The sequence below is a fragment of the Pimephales promelas genome, chromosome 6 (assembly GCF_988280905.1).
Source record: "Pimephales promelas chromosome 6, fPimPro1.hap1.1, whole genome shotgun sequence".
In the NCBI taxonomy this organism is placed as follows: domain Eukaryota; kingdom Metazoa; phylum Chordata; class Actinopteri; order Cypriniformes; family Leuciscidae; genus Pimephales; species Pimephales promelas.
Genome location: NC_142774.1, coordinates 18,558,135 through 18,579,803, shown reverse-complemented (window position 1 = coordinate 18,579,803; position 21,669 = coordinate 18,558,135). Strand labels below are relative to the sequence as shown.

At 36.9% G+C, this 21,669-nt stretch overlaps 1 protein-coding gene and 1 long non-coding RNA gene across 3 annotated transcripts in view; both read right to left on the bottom strand.

The window, feature by feature from the left end:
* The window catches only part of kcnq5b (potassium voltage-gated channel, KQT-like subfamily, member 5b), a 172,553-nt gene that overhangs the window by 131,765 nt on the left and 19,119 nt on the right, over positions 1-21,669 (bottom strand). The window lies entirely within an intron of this gene.
* Positions 8,954-14,666, bottom strand: LOC120464858 (uncharacterized). The gene is made up of 2 exons (XR_016168843.1): positions 12,060-14,666; positions 8,954-10,750 (listed from the first exon to the last, which is right to left on the bottom strand). It is a non-coding gene; the product is annotated as an uncharacterized LOC120464858 (long non-coding RNA).

The window sequence follows — 21,669 nt, the reverse complement described above, 5'->3', positions numbered from 1 at the left end:
ACTGAGACATCAGGGAAGAGCAGAAAGATGAAGGGTTGCAAGAACCTGTATATAAAAAGAGAGGAGACAAAAAAAAGAAACTGATGAGGAGTGAGAGCAAAGGAGCAAATGCAAAAGAGGGTGAAGGAAGAAACAAACAAAAAAAACAGTAATAAAGAAGGAGGGTAAGAGTATTCTGAAACATATTCAGAAATATTGAAAGTAGTTTAAAGTTCAAAAAAGAGAAAAACACTGCAGAGAATAAAGGGCAGACACCAACAAAAAAAAATAAATAAATAAAAAAACATGCGTAAAGCAGGAAGCAGCGTGAGAGCTGTAGAGGGTCCAGTAGTGCTGAAGGTACCCCTGCAGCTGCTGTCACATGATCACATGTTTGGCCTCCAGCCGATGACAAGGTCAGAAATATTTTTGATCTCTGGCAGTCTCATGCCATCCTTCTAGTACCTCTCTCTCTCAAACACAAATCCTCTCTCTATCTCTCTCTGAGTATTGCCTACTCTGGTTGGGTGTCTCCCTGTAGTTAGGAATGACAGCTCCTTCTTAACAGTGGCTGTTGATGTGGCGATCTTTGAATAAGTGCCTTGAAGCACTAGGGGCCCTATCTTGCACCCGGCGCAAATGACTTTGTACACTGACACATGTATCATTCCTATTTTACACCCACGAAAAGCGGGCTTTTCCCTCCACAGACGCACGTCGGTAAACTAGGAAATGAACGGCGCAAAAAGGAGGCGTGTTTCAGCGCAAACATTCCCTGGCGCTATTTTGCAGTTCTAGAACACAACTCTGCCACAGACAAGAGAAAATCTAGTCTAAAGTCAGTGGCGCATTGTGCATTGTTCATAATGCTATTTTAAGTGTGCATGCTTGGCCATAATGTAGCGGGTGCACAACGCACATACACTTTGATTCTCTCATCAACACAGATGCAGCAGTTTTTATTTTTCCAAACCATACATTATAACAAGGAAACATATTAACACATGAGGGAAATCATTGTGGTGTCCATGTACAGTAGATGGAAAAAAATGTAGGCCTAAATCTAGTTTACACATTTACCCAATTTTTGTCAGGCTAATTGTAGTAATGACGGATCAGACCTGTTTGCCCAATAGTGGCAAGACACATGTCATATGTGGGTGGGTTTTTCCCATCCCCATACAACGTCACTTCTGTCTTTCACTGCCCTGACAAGAATGGCTGTGGTCGGTCTCCTTGGCTGTGAACCGCTCCTGGCGCGCACCTGGTAAATTCGCCATAATAATAACAGTCCGCCCTGCAACATACGCACCTGTTCTTAAAGGGTATGTTGGATGACGCTCTGATTGGTTTATTTCACTTTACGCCCAAACCACACCTATGAATAATGAAGCTATTTCAGATCAACCCCTTTTAAACTTGCGTCGGGCGCAAGAGTCATTTATCCCACCGGTAAAATTGCAACAGCGCCCAAGACCCACCCACAAAGTTATTTGCGCTTCACGCTTGATACTTGCGTTTCAGATTGTTAAAATAGGGCCCCATGTGTTTCTCTCATCAGCAGAAACATAAATCAGCGCCTATGATTGTGCTACAATCACTTTATAGATGCTACTGCCTAACAACATCAGACAAAGTGACTGGCAATGAAAATTGGCTAACTTAGGTACATGTAAATTTACTTGAATGTGGATTGCTCTGTAAATAAATAAATAAAATACACATTACGCTACTTGCATTAGGCTACTTCAGTATAGGAAAAAAAAATCATGTGATTAGTATGTACTATACTAACCGAATGTGTAATGTTCAGAGTATTTATATGGATAAATTGTGGAATACTGAATGAATTAAATAATTCAACAAAATAATCAATTATCAAAATAGTTGTTAATTTAAGCCCTATATTTGTCTGTGTGTGTGTCTAAAATAAACATTTTTAAGGGACAAATTTGTACCCAGAAATGAGGTAAATCTGACAAAATCTCCAAAACTGCCTTTTGGGACGTCCTTGTTTGTAAAACATAGCATAAACATAAAGCAAATGCATTTTTTTTTCTTAATTGTAAAAATGCAGAAAGTTTTCAGGTAAGGGTAGTAGATTTTAGGTAGTAGTGCATATAAAATCTATGGAAGTCTATGCAATGTCCCTATTTAGATAGCTAAGTGTGTGTGCGTGTGCAGTACATGCCAAGCCATTGGCCTCGGACGAAGCCAGCTGATGCAACGTTGTGCGTAATCATCTCTTTAAGTAACACTTGCGCAAAAGCGTCACCAGATTCACTTGGCTGAAGAAGCCACGGAGGCGTACTTGAAATATGGCACAGCTTCTCATTCTCATTCTCAGGGAACCGGGTTCTATACATAACCCCTTTTCAGGGCAACATTGATGCCACAACAATACCATGATGCTGTGTCTCATTACCATTCTCAAAGAACCGGGTTATACACAGAATATACAGTTTGTACAATATAAATATTATTATATATATGGAAGGTCCCCATAAAACATGGAAACCCAATATGTGTGTGTGTGTGTGTGTGTGTGTGTAAGGATGCGGAAAAGTATAGTAGGAATGCCAGTGTTAACAAAATGTTCTTCAAAATCATTTAAAAACAGTTAATTTCTTTGTTCAAGTCTCCACCCAATCATGAAGACATAAATTTAATCATAGAAGCCCTGTTGTAACATTTTATAAAATCATGTTCTCATCTGAAACCACAGCTTGATGAAAAACAAGCCAGTAATAACGTAAAGACTTCAACAGAGGGTGTAAGGGCTTGTTCTTAGTACAAAGTGGAATTTAATGACATAAAAACCTCAAAAACAAAGTACTTAAATGACATAAACTAGTGGGTGTCACTTCTTTGCTTTCATTGTGAAGTCTTCAAATATTATGGGAATTTTATGACACATTTCAAGAATTTACCGCAGTAATCGCATCAGATGGTCAGAATTGATCTTGTAAAGAATGAGCCGTAAAGCTTTGTGAGCGCACCCACTAAAAACATTAGCATGGCTCACTCTCTAAATTAGCCCTCCGAGATGATTTTAGGAATGCAAAACTTGTGTGACTCTGTCTGACATCCAAAAAAACAACAACAGGTGTGTATGAAAAAGAGAGAGATACTGTAGCAAGAGGGACAGAAAGAAGGTTTATGTGGTTTTGAGGGGTCTGGAACCCACCCCTAACCAATATGTTTTCATACTGACATTAACAACATGGTAAGTTTAAACACTACAACAGGTTTTTGGGACCGTTTATTACCACATCCAGGCAAACAAATAAAGTAAAGTGATTCACGAGAGACACCTGGCTTGCTTAGTTGTGGACACCTAATATTCAACAATATTATTGATCTGACTGTCCTGATGCTGTTGTATACAGTAAGAACTAAACAGACCTGGACGATGACAACATTTTTTGCAGAATTGCTATATAGATGAAATTAACTAATTTAATAACTGATTGTCTTTAAAACAGAACTGAATCAACACTGAACTGACTTCAGTGGAACACAGCCTGTATTGTATAAGCCACTACAAAAACAGAGGTGACTCGACTTGACCATTAAACAAGCCGAGTATTTATGAAAGTAGTTAATATCTCCCAAATTCAATTGTGACTCTTTCAGAAACATAATGCTACAATATAGAAACAAGTTGTTTGTGAGGCAGCAGAAACATAACCCTCTCAGAAGTGATTGAGACATTATGTGAAGAACAGTGAACGCATTATCAATGACCAAGCACAAACATGGTCATATGCCTTCATTTTTTGAAGGGTCACCAGAGGCAGTTCTATTAATACTAGAATGATACTGCTATTAGCAGAAAAAAAAAATTATAATTAAGTATTAGCCTACAATGGTATTGTTTTTATTTGTACAAAATTCTGTAATGAAACTCTAGATGGCACAGGCTACTGTATAGGTATGCTTCCAATCATATTCTCTATAGGGCACATCTAATTGGTTCCTGATGTATCAACACCCAATGAACTTGTGTGCTCAACCTTCAAACAGAGTACTTGGTTAGCATTTGCCTTAGCAGTGCAGTGCACTTTCAAGCCTTCACTTTCCCCAGCTCCTCCTGTATAGATCTGCTACGGCTCATCCATGTACACTATGTTGTAGAGCAGCAGCATGTCTTACTTGGTCACAGCAGTATTGGTATATAGTGTGATGTATTGGGAGTAGCAAGCTCTGCAGCAGCAATAACCAACAGCAGCAGCAGCCTAGCAGATCTATTCTGCCAAGACCAAATATTGTCAACATAATTGTCATGCCAATATTACTTCACATAAATGAGTGAAACTTAAAAAATCACTTGGATTTTTTTTTTTAACTTGATGTACACAAACTTATTCATAACAAACAAATGGTAAGTGTAGCATCTTTGTAGCATGTATAGTAGCTGAGATAAAATTGAGAGTAGGAACAGTTACACATTAAAAATATTAGGGCTGGGTAATAAATATCGATTTCTCGATATTAATCGATTATCATTTTTACGAACCGATATCGATTCTTAAATCTCAAGAATCGATTAGTCATCCTGTTTCTTTTGAATGAATGAATGAATGAATGAATGAATGAATGAATGAAAGTGTGTTAAAAGATAGAGTACGACTTATCGAAATCCGTATCATGTCACATTGATTCGCTCAATCAGCGTTTCAACTGTGGAAAGACGTCAGTTAAACAGCTTCTAATCAATGTCATGTATTGTCATATTTACCTCAGAAAACCCACATAAACTCGTTAGTCAGCTAGAAAAAATAACTCTAGAGAGGAGCATTTTGCTAAATATATACACCATATGCATTATAATCTTAATGTTCTTCAATATTTAATGCATATTTGAATAAATATGGCACGTTTTTATGACCGCCACCATTTAAATGTTTATATTTCATATAATCTTCTTATTATAAAAATAAATAAAAGTGTGATTTAAGTGTTTGTATAGCTACAAAACAGTTCATTATTACCTTTATATTAGGCTAATGAAGTCTATAGGCTACAACTAGACTCCCATAGTTTACAGCATTAGTTAAGAGATTTGATTCCCTTGAGAAAAATGGCCATTTATTGTAACTGATATCCAAAATAATCGATATTGAATCGAATCGAATCGAATTCGAATCGAATTGCAAGCTTGTGAATTGAAATCGAATCGAATTGTGAAATTTGTCTCAATACCCAGCCCTAAAAAATATTACTGTATGGGTCACTGTATACTGTATGTCTACACCACACACAATTGGTATAACTCAATATATCAAAACCAAGATAAAAAACTGAAAGCATCTGTTATGGTTGCCTCATTTCATTTTTAAATGACATTTTTTAAATGAAGATTTTTAAAATTGCGCCACAGACATAAAAGTGGTATAAACTGTTGACTTCTACCGTTGTACAATATATAAATTACCTCCCAGCACAAAATCACCATGCTGTGTGTAAAATGATGAGCTTTATGAAATAAACTTTACAAAATAACTCCAAAGGAAAAAATATTATAAGTTTTGAATGATATAAGATATTATTATATTATATATGATTTGAATATTATACAAGTTCTGGTTAAAAATCTCTCTTTAAAGTAAATGATATTCAGAACGTTTGTCCCAATTGGAATGACCATGTGCAAATGAATTATAATAAGATACAAATGTTTTTTTGTTTTTTGTTTTTTTGGCATACACGATTGTTAAATGGATGATTTTTACAAAATTTTAACAAGGCAGAAAAGTAGTTGTAAAAACTAGCAGTGTTATTTAATATTCTTTTCTAATTTTATTTTTAACATTTGCTAAGAGCTGTACACAAGGTTTAAGGAACAAAGAATCAAGATGACATGAAATCACAGTTCACTGATCGCATGACGATGGAAGAGGATTCATTGCGCAACAGAGAATCTGATGTCTTGTAAAATGCAGAGTATGCGTGATCACAAATTTAAAAGGGTGTAATCAAGAGCAGCCATGGTTTATTATCTTGACAAGAGAACCCCTACGTAGCATTGTTCACCTGTGGCATGTCTGTAGGAGTCACCATAAATGCGTGAGCTTACAATTATAAGGTTCTATCTCCACTTTTGGTCGAAATTTAGTTTTTGACATAATCTGATCCATTAGGTGTTTATTAATGCCTGTGTGGTGTTATTTTTGTATATATATAAAAAAAAAAATGTATAGATAAAGCTATAATAGAAGATATCTCTCATAGCTTTTCAGAAGCTGCTTTGGAAATGCTTGTTATAGGAATAGCATAACCTCATGTTCCTGCTGCACTGTATGTGTGTGACTGCAGCTGGTGCTGGATAAGCAAAGTAGACGTTTACAAAAGTTTTTTTATATATATAAAAACAGCAAAACGACAGTGGAGGAATGCAATCCTGAAAAAAAAAAAACAATTTTAGCATAGAAAGACATTACATTTTCATTATCAGGAAGAAATTCTAGCATGCTAGCCAAAACAATGACACACTATCTTCCTAAAGTGCCAAAGAGAATTTTCTGATTTCCCCAATGGTCTCAACATGAGCTAGGGTGGTGTAGTCTGGATTGAAACTGAAGAAGCCCTTGTTGATGCAGGTGGAACACAGGGTGTTGAATGATTCACTGACTGCTATGGGACTGATTCCTGATTGATTACTCGTTTGCCAGGAGAATTTAGCTTCTCATCACTAGGCCTACTGGGGCACAACTTCCAAAACATTTTCCCATATTTCGAGACTCTTTTTTGATACTCTCATGGATATTTTAATAGGCAATCATTGTCTTTACATGCAGCACAGAGTCGATCATAAGCACACATACATGATTGAAATTATTCTTATCTCGGGATATGGTATAATAGCCAACATCAGGAAAGGTTTACCAATGATAATTTATTGGGGCACAGTGGTATTTCACTAAAACTGGTGCCCCACTTTTTTTGACATTTAATATCAAAGAACATTTAATATCATAGGAACCTTTGCATTGCACAAAGGTTCTTTATATCATATTATCTTGATTACTACAAACAAAATAAGTTCAAGACCACATGGGAAGGCAGAAGCCAATTGTAGAATAGTGTAAGACAGATGAAGCCACATATCAGTGCTGGATGTAAAAAGAATTGATAGAAGTGAACAGGAAAAGGCAAATAAAAAAAAGTCGAACTGCCAGTGGCAGTAAGTGATAAAAGGGTTTCCCATTTAAAAAGGATCGCACTGTGTCCTAGGATGCTAATGGGGAATGCCTCAGTCATGACTGGTGTAGTGATATACTGTATATAATGACTGGATAGCTCATGACGTTCTAAACTGCCACTAGGCAATGAAGCCACCGGAAGTGTTCGAGCAGCCATCTTACGATTCTCTACCAGTAGAGAGCAACAACGGCCATTATACAGAGATAGGTAGCTCCAACGGCACTTTTAAGATGACCCGCTGTGCATCAAAAAGTGTAAAACGAAGATCACAAAAGGATCTTGAAAAACTGCTCACAGGTTGTACTTTAAGCCCATAAGAAGTCATTTAAATGCATAGCCTACTATTAGGGGTGGGGAAAAAAATCGATTCTCGATGCATCGCGATGCGGACGTGGACGATCCTGAATCGATTTACAAATGTCAAAAAATCGATTTCAAAAATGTTTTTTTTGATATGTATTTATAATAACGTAATATTGACGGAACGCGAAAGACGGAACTCTGAAGCGCGGAAGTGCAGTGGCGGGACCGTCTGTGGCGTGCACATAACAGAGACGCGATGGAACGCGAGATCCAAACACTTTCCTTGTTAGGTTAACTTAAAAGCTGACGTGTGGAAATATTTTGGCTTCTGAAGTTGAAGGGGGAAAGGAGCTGGACAAGAGCCGCACTAGTTGTACGCTTTGTGGAATAAAACCAACGACGGAAACACGACAAATATGATAAGCCATATGACACCTTTCCAGCCAGAGGAGGAAAAACACTCGGCTGCACCAGTCGTTACCCACCCAGCAAAAACTCGTTGAAAAGACGTTGAAAAGACGACATTGCTAGACGTCTAAACTACGTTAAAATTTGGTTGAAAAGTGAAAGGTGAAAAGCCGTCTTTTTCAGGTCGTTGAAAAGACGTCTTTTTCGGGTCGTTGAAAAGACGTCTTTTTCTGGTAGTTGTAGTCTATAAAAGGACGTCCCATTCACGTTTAAATTAGGTTGTAAAGTGAAAGTTGAAAAGACGTCTTTTTTTAGGCATAATTTTCATTGATTCATGATTATATTTAATATTCCTAATTACTGTCAAAATAAGACAATTCACAAAAGTTTATCAAAACATTTATTGACACATAAAATACATCTTTCAAGTAAAAACTTCCCTGATCACACATCAAGCCCACATTTGATCAAATATAGCCTAAACACTGCAATATTGTGAAATATTACCACAATAAAAATAACTTCTCTATAAATTTATAAATAAATATACATATAAATATATAATAAAGTGTCATTTATTCCTGTGATGGCCAATCTGAATTTTCAGCATCATTACTTCAGTCTTCAGTGCCACAAGATCATTCAGAAATCATTCTAATATGGTGATTTGATTCTCAAGAAACATTTATGATTATTATCAGTAGTACTGCTTCATGTTTTTTTTTGGAAAATGATTCAGCTTTCAGTATTCTTTGAAAATAACTTTCAAAAGAGCAGCATTTATTTGAAACAATTTTTCAAAAACAATTTAAAAGACTTTAACTGTGACTTGATCAAATGAATCCATCTTTTCTGTATAAACATCATTTTATCATTTATTGATAAACATCAAAACAATAAATCTTTAAAACATTGAAAATGTTTATAAAACAGACTAATTATAACCACATTAGAAAACATTAAAGGTATAGTTTACACAAAAATGTAATTGTCATTAATTACTTACTCTCATGTCGCTCCAAACCCATAAGACTTTTGAATATATTTTTAACAGATGCCTTGTGTGTGCAAAAAACAAAACAAAATTATGTATCGCCGATACAGGTTGCACCATGAGATGACTGACTCTCACGCCAACACAACACTGATGAATCGTGGTGCTCTGTGAACACGTGTTCAGCATTCACATCGCTTCATAATGTTGAGGTTAAACCATTGGAGAGAAAGTTATCATGAGCATTGTAATGTTTGAAACGGATGTCATAACAAATGTCAGTAGAACGGGATGATTTTAAAACAAGTGGTTCATTAATTAATCCGTACGATTTTAATAGAGTGTTTTCACTACACGTCATCAATCCGGAAGTCGGTCATTTTGGAGGCACTGAACGTAAACAATGCCACTGAACTGAACAGACTTGCATATTTGGCTGATTATTGCTGCTGAAAAATGGTCGTGTTTTGGTCTGTACTAATAGGTCACACCGGGAAAAAAAACATTTCAAGTTCTATAGACTGCCTAAAGTTAAAGAGAAGAGTGCAAAAAATGGATGAAAGAAAGTGTTTGTGATGAAGGTGTTTGTAGTTGAGAGGCAAAGCATCAGCCACATGTGTAAATGAAGCGTTGACTATGGCTAAAATGTTAAAGTAAAGTAGTTAACTATGGCTACATTCACACGGTCAGTCCAAATCTGATGTATCTTTGTATCCGATTGGGATCTGATCTAAAATGATGTCTACACTATGTATCGCAACTGTTCAGATCCGAGTCATGTGTTCATGCAGCTCTTTGGAAATATGGCAATGACATTGCGTTGATGGAGGGGTTTGCATTTGCAATAGAGATGTTGTCTTATTTAAATTTTACAACATGGAAATGTGTAGCCGCCGTGCTGGACTGGTGTTTTGAGCTGCAGAACTAGAGGAGGCTGGTGTGCACAGCTTTTTTCCGTGCTCGTATCTGCGCCGGTTTCAAATATAAAGCGCTTGTCCGGCACTTTGCAACAACACAGCCTTGTTTCGGCAGCGACTTTTAGCATGTTCCCTATTACAATGTCTGACTTTAAAATTTGCGTGGCATGAGAAAGTCACATACCACGCGAAATCTGATCAGAGTGTTCGGACTGAAGCAGATTTCCAGATATGTGATTTAATAGGATTGTGGACATATGGATGTAGCTTGAAACGGATTTCATGTGCTTTTTTTGGACTGACAATCTGAACGTAGCCTATGTGGGATAAGAAATAGAAGGATGAATAGCAGTAAGGGCTAGAGAAACTAGCTCGTTCAGATCTTTACCAGATATTAACTTTAGTTCGTCAAAAATCCACGCTCTTTCCTGCTTACTAAGTCTAGCCTATATGATTTTGCAGCTTCCATGTGTTTTTTTCGTAGTTAAGACATCATAAATTAGTGTAACAATGTGTTCAGTAGTACATAAACAGTGCAATCAATGCTGTTGTTTACATCCGAGTATCTCGAATATAGCCGCGCATCCGGGTAACTGGCCAAATCGTGACGTGGGTGCAAACCCTCTATTGATTATTTTTATAATGTCTTACGTTTCTGAAGCTTGAAAGTGGTAGTTGCATAAACTGTGAAATTGAGGGACAGAAACCTCTCAGATTTCATTAAAAATATCTTTCAAAGATGAACGAAAGTCTTACAGGTTTGCAACGACATGAAGGTGAGTGACAAACATTTTTGGTTAAATTCTTCACATTAAATCAGTTCCCTCAGAGGCACCAACAGATATCTTCCTGATCTCCGATCTTCTGGTTCTTCTGCTCCTTCCACCATCCCAACCCCGGATTATTAAGCCACGACTTAAGTTTTTACTTGAAATGCTTTAGCCTGGTGAGAAAGAAAACAATAACCAAAATGTACATTTAAAAAAAACAAAAAAAACAATGGCTGTCCGAAACGTAAAGTATACACTTGAGTTTTTCCTATACATATACGTGCAAGATTTCAGTCACAGATAACTTGTAAATGTTTGCTTGATCAGACATTACATGTTTATGCTGAAATATAATATTGGTTTTTGTTTTAAAATCATCTAGTTCTAGTAATCAGGGTAGTTCACTTTGAAATTAATTTTTGGTATGTTTTAGCCTACCTCAAGTGCATCCAAGATGTAGGTGTCTTTGTTTCCGCAGTAGTTTCAATTTTTATATTTTTAGGTCATTTTTAGTTGCAGGTCTATGGTCACCACCTAATAGAGCATGCACAGAGAAGTCCAAATTAAACATGATTTAATGACTCGTATATGTACACATTGATGGCCTAAGACACGAAACGAGCAGATTGTGAGAAAACGAACAGTATTTATATCATTTTTACCTCTTGTAACCACAGCCACGTCCAAGTGATGTGAAGGCGCAGGCTCTTCGGTCTGCGCAAGCGCCGGAAAGCGCCGAAAGTGATCTCTAATTGTTTACACAGAGATTTCGGAAGTGTTACCTTTCACTGTGAAGATCTATTTAGATATAGAGGAAATCGCAATGGAAGACGATTTCGATATATCAACAGACAACGTTGAATAAGTACCATTTCAATTAGCCGTCTTACCTACAATCTCTGTTCTGTGTAAACAATGAGTGACGTACACGTGCGAGAGAGATCACTTCCGGCACTTTCCCGACACTTTCGCAGACCGAAGAGCCCACGCCCTCAGATCACTTGGACGTGGCTGTGGTTACAGATAAAAACGATATAAATACTGTTCATTTTCTCACACAAACCGCTCGTTTCGTGTCTTTAAGCCATCAATGTGTACTTAATTTACGAGTCATTAAATCATGTTTAATTTGGACTTCTCTGTGCATGCTCTTTGAGGTGGTGACCAGAGACCTGCATTATATGCCTGACCGACAAGAACGGTTTGACCTAAAAAAATCAAAATTGAAAATACTGTGGAAACAAAGACACCTAGGCTACATCTTGGATGCCCTCGAGATAAGCTAAAACATACCAAAAATGTATTTAAAAAATGAACAATCCCTTTAACCACTGACTACTGAGCTAGGGACCTGAGTGATAAGCACCCAGAGTTTAACACCTTGATTAGCTTGTTCAGGTGTGCTGGACTAGGTTAGAGGAAAACTTTGTTCTGAACATGACACATCAGAGATGCAGGATGACTGCTAGATTGATGACTTACAACAGTGGCATCCAGACCAGACCAGGGCCAGTGTTCTGCAGAGTTTCTGGTGATGTTTAGTCAGCTGCTCAGGCCTGATTAATTGGGGTTGGAGCTAACAATACTGAAAAGAGAAAGAAGACAACTGATATTATTAAGTTACATTATAAATAATTGGGGTTGGAGCTAACAATACTGAAAAGAGAAAGACACCAATATTATTACGTTATAAATAATTTGTTCTGTGTGTTCATTACCTGTACAAAGAATACGTCATCAATAAACTGTATTAATAACACTGTTTTGACGATTAGCTAGCTTAATTCCATTCATCCATTGACCAATTGCCAACAAAACCTTTACAAAACTATCAAAATAAATATCTAATCTACACATACAGTAAGATACGATTAAAAGCCCAAACTTACTGCTCAAGTCTAACGTTATAGTTAACCTAACTTACCTATAGTTAGCCTAACAGTTGAGATGCTAACGGACTTTTTCTAAGACACTAACCAAGCAAATATTCAACGGAAGTGAGTCTTTTACATAAAAGAAATTGTCGGAAACATTTTTATGTACTATTTGTGTAATTTTAGGGACTAAACTTACCTGAAAGTAGTGAAAACAACAGCGAGAGATGGAGCTGTGCTGATCGTTGTCAGTTGAGCTACCGCCCGGTTTCCATGGTAACGTTGTCTGCTGCTCCAGTTCAAATGCGGCTCGAATGTTCAGCGCGTGCGCCCATTGATTAAAACACGCAGAGTTACGCAGCATTGAGATGGAGTGAATTATTTGACAATCAGCTGAAACTTGATGCATTATTAAGTGGATAGTAGGCCTGTGGCCATCGTCAAACTATAAAACAATGTTTTAAGTCATGTAGGCTAATAGTCTAATAATATAATATAGCTTTAAAAAATGGTAAACGTGCTGTAGATTTTTTTTTTTTTTTTTTTTTTTTTTGCAAAAACATTGATTAAAACCTACATAAGGCATGCACATATTTCCTCATATAGCCTCCCAGCAAGCAATAGCCCTCATTTCACCGTCTAGGTTAAATATAGACCCGATATAGTCCGGCTATGTGTAACCCACTTCTAGCCAAAATAACTTTGAATCATGGCTAAATGTAATTTTTTCCAAAATAACTTGCATAATGTATTATATTCCATCATGTAAGCAAAGTCAACTGTGATTACAAGGTGTTTGGTTTGATTTCTTTGACATTTTCTATGTGTAGGCTGTGTGTAGACGCGATCTAGCTCGTATAGTCTGCCCGGCTATTTATAGCCCACTTCTAGTCGAAACTGATTAATTGTCGTTTTAATGAATTGTTGGGCAGGCAACGCATGAGATGGTTGATATCCCATCATGTTCTTATTGGTATCTACAAGGTGCCAGTGTCATATCATGACATGGTCGATCTGTAGTCACGATTTAGCTCTGAATTGGATGGGCTATGTACAGTCTTCTTTTAGCCCACCGGCGAAATCGAGGCAATCAGTGGTCTACGTTTAACGGCTTGGCTAGCCCTGATTTAGACCAGCGATTAGTATAGCCAAAATAAAATCTTAAAATTGTTTACTTGTTTTTCACCCACGCAGCTTTATGTTTGCTGTCACAGTCACACATTAATAAAAAAAATCTACGGTTTTATTTGACTGTCTTTCATTTTAACTTAAATAAAAATGCAATTACATTTCTCAACCGCTAGATGGCAACAGCCCTACTGAGACATGACTGCTGACAACGCGAGACTTGATTGCACAGATCACTGGTCACGCGATCGACCATTTTCAAATATTTTAAACGATGCATTCATTGCATGCATTCAGCAGACGGTCGACGACAACAGGTAAAATACATTCCCACTTTTGTCTTGTAAGCATCTGTGTTTTCATTTTGACGTGTTAATTTTTTAGATATATTATTTGTTATCATGTTGTTGGAATCGTGACATTTTAGCGGGTAACAGTTTATCATGGTATATGCACGTGTAACTTAGGCCTAACATTACTGAATCCAAAGCTGTAAACATAAGACACATGCAACCTATCATAAAGTGTTATGAAAACCACAATTATATTTGACTCTTTTCTTTAGATCATTGTGATATGAAAATAGCATTTCCTCACTAAATCTCTGATCTTTGACAAAGTCCATCATTGATATAAATTATAAAATTGAATTTGTCTGAACATTGGCTTGTTAGAGAGCATAAGCTAATAGAGTAGAATAATGTTTGTTTTTGTACAAGCACAATAAGATGAGGTTTCATTCAAAATGCCCTCATTAATTCAAGTTTGAAACTTTCAAATTAATATTATAATACAGCATAAAAATACAAATGATTGGCTATATAAAATAAGCAAATCTAAAAAGTATCCAGCAGTATATCAATAATGAAATAGCTCAGATGTGCATTAAAACCTAAACAGAACAAACACACACACACAAAAAAAAAAACGTACAGGTACTTTCAACAATGCTTTTCTTGTGCTAATTATTTTATTCTTATTTGGCAGATGCTGTGATGACCAACTTCCCAGCAGCAACAGAGTTTTCTATTTTATTATCTTAAGTTGTTCATGTTAAAATAATTTTATATTTTTAATTTTAATATTTGGTTCGGTCATTTTTATGTTTTGAAGTAACGTAATGTTGTTCTTTTGCTAAATAAAGCCTTTTATATATATTTTGGATGGCTTGTCATTTATGAGAACCTGTTATATTTGAGTGAAAAGAATCTTTTAGCCATTTTGTTGTCTATTGCATGTATGTAGTCGTTTAATAGTTGTCTAAGTGATGACTAGTCTATTCTTGGGCTACATTTAGACGTCTATTAGATTTTCACTGACAGCCCAAATTTAGCCTTGTTTTAGCCTAGACCCATATGCACTGTCTATTAGACGTATAAATGTAGTCGTTCAATAGCCGTCTAATTGTTGACTATAGTCTATTCTTGGGCTATGGTTAGACGTCTATTCTTGGGCTATGGTTAGACGTCTATTAGATTTTCACTGACAGCCCAAATTTTGCCTTGATTTAGCCTAGACGTCTGGGCTATGTTTTGACGGCTATTAGACGTCTTTTAGACGCAAAATTGCTTGCTGGGCTACACAGATTACAGATGAAACATGAGGAACAATTATAAACTATTCTATGTATTTTTTAAATACATTCAAGTCCGCAGGCCAAGCGTTCTGGTTTGGAGGAAAATGCTTAATGTGTAGGCTAATTAAACGCGTTGCATTCATATTCTGGGCTCATCTGATTTTTTGTACACAGCCTTTATTATGATTTTAGGCCTATCATAACGATTAATAAATGCACGCACAATTATCCGTGAACTTGATAAATGTTGCAGATATGTTTTACTATGCACAAAAAATGCCTTTCAACTTACCACAACTCAGCATGTCTCAAAGACATGAGACATATCTATAGAGAGCTGGAAATATCTTTAAACAAAACAATTCAAAACGAAAAGAAATAGGTACTCTCTGATTATGTAATCATTTTGTGCATTTCTCTCTCAAGGCGCGTTCGCTGCGGAGATGGAGATCTTCAACTTCATCTTTTGCAGCGGACACAGAAAACAGTTTATTAATAAAAATAAAATGCAATAAAAATCAATGCACGCGTGTCACCGGATTTACAAATGCACATCTTGCTTGTTGCACGCACACATATTATGTCGAAATAACAAGATATTGTGTGGAAATTACATTATTATTAATAGGCTACATAAGAATATTTGATTGAATGTTGAATGTTGTGCTTATTTTAATTTAAATTAAAACCTGAATTGTGATAATTACAATAATTGAATATGATATATTGAGTGGCTAAGTTTTGCTCATTTATTAAAAGTAGCCTTTTTATATAATTGTGAAGCTCCCCTGTCAATGATAGCACCCCTTCAGCACCTGTTAAAAATGATCTGGCGCTGCCCTCAGACGGACCAAACAAAGGAGGCTACATTTTTCAAAGTCTTTTGGGCTAAATTTGGACCAAACCAAACGGACCAAATAGAGACCAGTTTTCAACGTCTATTTTCGGGCTAAATTTTGACCAAATCAGACGGACCAAACAAAGACCAATTTTCAACGACTATGTTTGGGCTAAATTTGGACCAAATCGGACGGACCAAACAAAGCCCAATTTTCAACGTCTATTTTTGGGCTAAATGAAGGCTATGACGGGCCGACTTGATTTAGCCCAAAAAACAACGTCTTAATGACGTCTGGTGCTGGGTGGGTATATTATTTATTTACTACAAGTATGCTAGTTCAAGCACACATTTATTTTCCTGGTCGTTCTTTGTAATGTTAATAAAATATATTGTGCATTAATTCTTTATGGGTCATTAATTTGTACTTTTAAAGCACACAAAAGATTCAGATAATCGATTTGTAACATTATAAATGTCTTGTACTTTAACTTTTGATCAACTTAATTTATCCTTGATGAATAAAAGTATAGATTTCTTTTTTCTTTTGCCCAAAAAATTTAATAAAAATTCTTACCAACTCCAAAACATTTGAACGGTATTGTTTAATGTTACAAAAGCTTTCTATTTCAGATAAATGCTGTTCTATTGAATTTCTAGGTGATTCTCTGAATCGGGTGCCCTTCAAGTCCCCCAAACTTGCTTCAAACATTTTCAATTGAAGGAAATCACAAAATACATTTTAATGCTGTCAATTAATAGAACCAGGTGCATTTGCATTATAATGCAACAAAATTGCTTTTGAAAAAAAATGTAAAGTTAATAAATGTAAAGATAATGAGTTGCCTAAGTAGTAGATAACAAGCATGTTTGCATGTCCACTACTAACCATCATTATATTTTCAATGAATATCAAACAAATAAGAAGTGCAATTAATACCAAAATGTTGCTGCTGCTAATATAATCATATGTTGATCTAGTGTATTTTCGTTTACTGTTGTGAAATGGAAAATCAATAATCGGTAATCGAGAATCGTTAATAATCGAAAATCGACTGTAATCGAATCGGGACTTCAATAATCGTAATCGAATCGAATCGGGAAATCAGACAGATTAACCACCCCTACCTACTATGCATTCTTTTACAGACGTATTTAAGTTTAAACCCAATAAACTTATTATTCAATGCACGTGATTTGCCTATTTGTGGGCGCGATCAGCTCCGGTAGCCGTGTCGCAGCTCTAACGTGCCGCAGACGTGTGCACTGTAAATAAGTGGTAATTAAGAGGTGAAACAGGTGTACATTAATTAACCCATACAATTTGTGCATTTCCTGGATATGTTCTTGCTAACTAATCAAATACTTGAACAGACTACTGATCTATCTGTAAAACACAATCAGAAAGAGCTAAATTTTAAATTCACAATTCACATATATACTTAATTTTTAGTAGGCAGGAATAATTTTGAACTTTAAACAAATACCCTTTTAAATGCTTAGGCTGTTTGTGTTGTAAAGACTGTTCAAGGAGACTTTAGATTTATGCTGCGTTCACGTGCTATGGAAAAGAGGATATTTTCCACTTGTGAACTGGTATTTACCAGTGTGTTGCGTTCAAGTGCTTTTGTTGTCGTAATGTGGTAAAAAGATGGAGATCCAGACCTGTAATTTAGCTAAAACTATTTTAGATTGCTTAAGTCATCTGCAACAGCAAGAAAATGATTTATCAAAACTCAAAAGGTAAATAATATGCTGTATATTTTCTAGATCATGAATAGTATTCTACCATTCACGACTCTCGCGGTGCTCTCCGCCATCTTGAAAAGATCAAAGGTTATCTCATCTCGGCAACTCGTCCATCAAAATATTCTACGAGTTTCCCAGTGGAAAATACCACATGAGGGAGTGTTCATGTGCATTTTCCACGTCGGCTTTTGGTATTTACCATAATTAATTACCATAGCACATGAACGCAGCATTAAAGACGGTGTCTCGTATACAATGTTTACTTAGTCAAATCACACAATTTCCTATTAGGGAATCACAATATGGCGGTGGAGTGGCTTCACTGTTTATGAGTTATCCAGTCATTCTATGTAGATCAGTGGACTGGTGTGTGAAGCACATCAAAACACAACAATAACATTGGCCAGCGACAGACTATGACGTCACTACTGGTGCAACCAGAGTATAAAATGGCACGTAATACAAATCATTCACTTTCTTGTCTTCAGGGGCCATTTGTTTGCGACGTGTCGAAGGCACAGAGCCGATCCTCCCTATAAACACACTACGCAAGCTGCATAGGGCCCCACAAATTACTCAAGGCCCCGCCTCCCCCTCGTGTCAAAGCACGTCAATCAAAGTTTAAAACATCAATGAGACAATTAATCATAACTATCCTTCTGGTCACGGAAAGAGAGACTGAGAGAAAAACACCATGTGAGTGACTTGCGGGAACAGCGATCAGGCATACTTGTGTTCTCTCTTCTCCAAGTTTGATGTCAGCAAAGAACAGTAAAGTTAAGTTGATGTGCATCTCTCTGTATCTGTCTGTCTAACCAGCCCGATCTCATGAAAGCGTGTATCTATACGACTAATTTCTCGTGCCATTTACACGTCAAAAATAGTTTTTGCGTGCATATGATAGGCCTACCCAGTTTCCGCGTGCATATGATACGCACTTTTTAGCGTGTAATATGCACACACTCCACACCCCTAAAGAGATTTACACAGTGCATAGCATATGCACTCAAAAAACATTTTGGGCGTATAAATAGCACACGAAATTTAATTTGTGGTATAGATACACGCTTTTATGAGATTAATACAAAGGACAACAGTGTTTGTTTATAAACTGCAGCTCAGAAAAGATAACCGGGTTGTGCGTTATGCTTCATATGCGTGTGCATGGAATGAAACGTGTACCCCTAATTAGGCGCTCATACTTTTCAAACAAGACAATGATTATCTAGTCTCCCAGTCGGTTTAATTACAAATCTGCAATAAAGCAAGATGGAAAGCAGTCTATTGACTTTGACTATATTGCATTTAAAATGTTGACTGGCAGGACACTGGTCAATATGGATGCACATCAGTAAATAATAACCATCAAGTATATCAGTTATTGCTTTTATCATTTAAAACACAGTAACGTGCAATGCCAAGCCATTTTAGCTTTTATTAATTCACAGAATGCATTTTTGATATCAATAATTAAATTTGAACTATTTTAAAATGTGAATTAATGATATTAATATAACAGATGTCTTTCTGATATCAGAAATCAGATTTTCATTAGTACTAACTAAATGAGGGAGGATTGTAGTGGGAGAACTGGGGTGTCAGGTGTGACTGTGTGGCAATGGCAAATGGTTTACATGGCTCATGGGTCAGGTAGGAGGGCCCCTTAACAGATTTTTGCCAGGGAGGTCAGGATCGGCTCTGCGAAGGCAGTTTGAGACTTTTCAGGAAGTGCGTACATCCGTATGAGTGCTTTCTGACACATGATGATGCACACAATCTGTGCAAGATTTACTTGGAGGAGTAGCATGCTCGCTCAATGCTGTAGGGGGCTGAATGCGAGCATTGTGAGAGTTTCTCTATGTAAAAGCTCTGCTCTTGTTTGTCCCTTCTCTCAAGGGAATTGGGACAATTAACCTATCGTAAGCTCCTTCGCTCGAAAGCAAATGAGCCAATGGAAGTTGAGTATCAGTTGCACGGGGACCGGAACTCTGAAATCTTTGGCTTTCAGCGCCATAGGGAAACATTAGAAGATCCGAAGCTCTCATTGGTTTGATGGTGTTTATGCTACAAAAAATGGTACAACGATGTGCATGGGGTACTTGTAACACTGATTCAAGTTATTCTGACAGAATGAGCAATGGAATTTATTTTATTTAGTTTCTTGAACCCAAAAAAACTAACAAAATGTCTGCTTTGGATTGAGCAGTGTATTAAAGGATTAGTTCACTTTTGAAAAAACTTTTGCTGATAATTTACTCACCCCTATGTCATCCAAAATGTCCATGTCTTTCTTTCCTCAGTCGAAAAGAAATTAAGGTTTTTGATGAAAACATTCCAGGATTTTTCTCCATATAATGGACTTACATGGGAACAAGACGGTTCAAGGTCCAAAAGACAGTTAATAACAGTTTCAGATGCATCTTCAAATGTCTTTAAACGACACCAGACGATTAATAAGGGTCTTATCATGCGAAACGATCGGTTATTTCAAAAGTTAGTCCAAAAATGTAACTTTTCTAAGGACAAATGCTAGCCTTGCTCTATTCTGTGAGGCGCGTTTGTAACGTCACGTAATACGTAATTACGTTCAAAATGTCACGGGCGACATTGCCTGAAATACAGAGTCAGTGTTTATAAGTTGAACGCATAGGTTGAACGTGCAAACCAACTCAGTTTACAAAAAAAGGAATTAAAAGGTAAAACAACGATGTCGGATGATTTTGATTCTGTACTTCCGGCTACGTCGTCCGTGACCTTTTGAACGTAATTACGTATTACGTGACGTTACAAACGCGCCTGACAGAATAGAGCAAGGCTAGCATTTGTCCTTAGAAAAGTTACATTTTTGGAATAAGCTTTGAAATAACCGATCGTTTCGCATGATAAGACCCTTATTCATCGTCTGGTGTCGTTTAAAGACATTTGAAGATGCATCTGAAACTGTTATTAACTGTCGTTTGGAACTTGAACCGTCTTGTTCCCATGCAAGTCCATTATATGGAGAAAAATCCTGGAATGTTTTCATCAAAAACCTTAATTTCTTTTCGACTGAGGAAAGAAAGACATGGACATCTTGGATGACATGGGGGTGAGTAAATTATCAGCAAAAGTTTTTTCAAAAGTGAACTAATTTTAATCCAATGATGTGGGAGCAATAACCTAGTTCCCAAAGGATTCAACCGCAATCCCAATGAAGACAATAACGTTCATTTTCTGGTTGTCATACTCTCATTAATTTGCAATTAAGGTTAGTGAGTTAATGCTAATGTACAAACCAAAATACAGACCACATTCATCCATTTTAAGCTTGCGATTTTTGGTAGAGTGGAGAGGATGCGTGAGCAAGGGTCGATGCCACCAGTTAAAAAGACGATGACCAGATATTTCTCACTGGGGAGACATTGATGTTGAAAGCTCCCACTCTTCCAACTAAATCGTTGTATGTGATGTCACATTTGAAAGGCAGAGCGTTTGCATCAGCGGGTCAGGCCAGGGCTGCCTTGCACACAATGACAGTGTTGCAGCAGGCTTACCAGGCCAATGGGCTTTATGCCCAGCTGCACTACTTCCTGAACTTCAGCCAGCTCCTTGTTTCCTGTCTGCCATTATTGGCCAAATTGATTAATTCAGGTGTGTCTGATTATTGTTGCCATGACTACTGAGGTCAGGTATACCTGAATTAATCAATTTGACCAATAATGGCAGACAGGAAACAAGGAGCTGGCTGAAGTTCAGGAAGTAGTGCAGCTGGGCATAAAGCCCATTTGCTGAAAGACCTGGATCAGGTTCAGGGGCTCCACTCCAACAGCACCGCACAACATATCTATCTCAAGACGGATCGATAGCGGCAATGGTGGCTATGAAGAGGGTGAAAGTTGCAAACATCAAGGAAAAAGAGATAAACGTTCTCCTCGAAGCGCCAGTTTC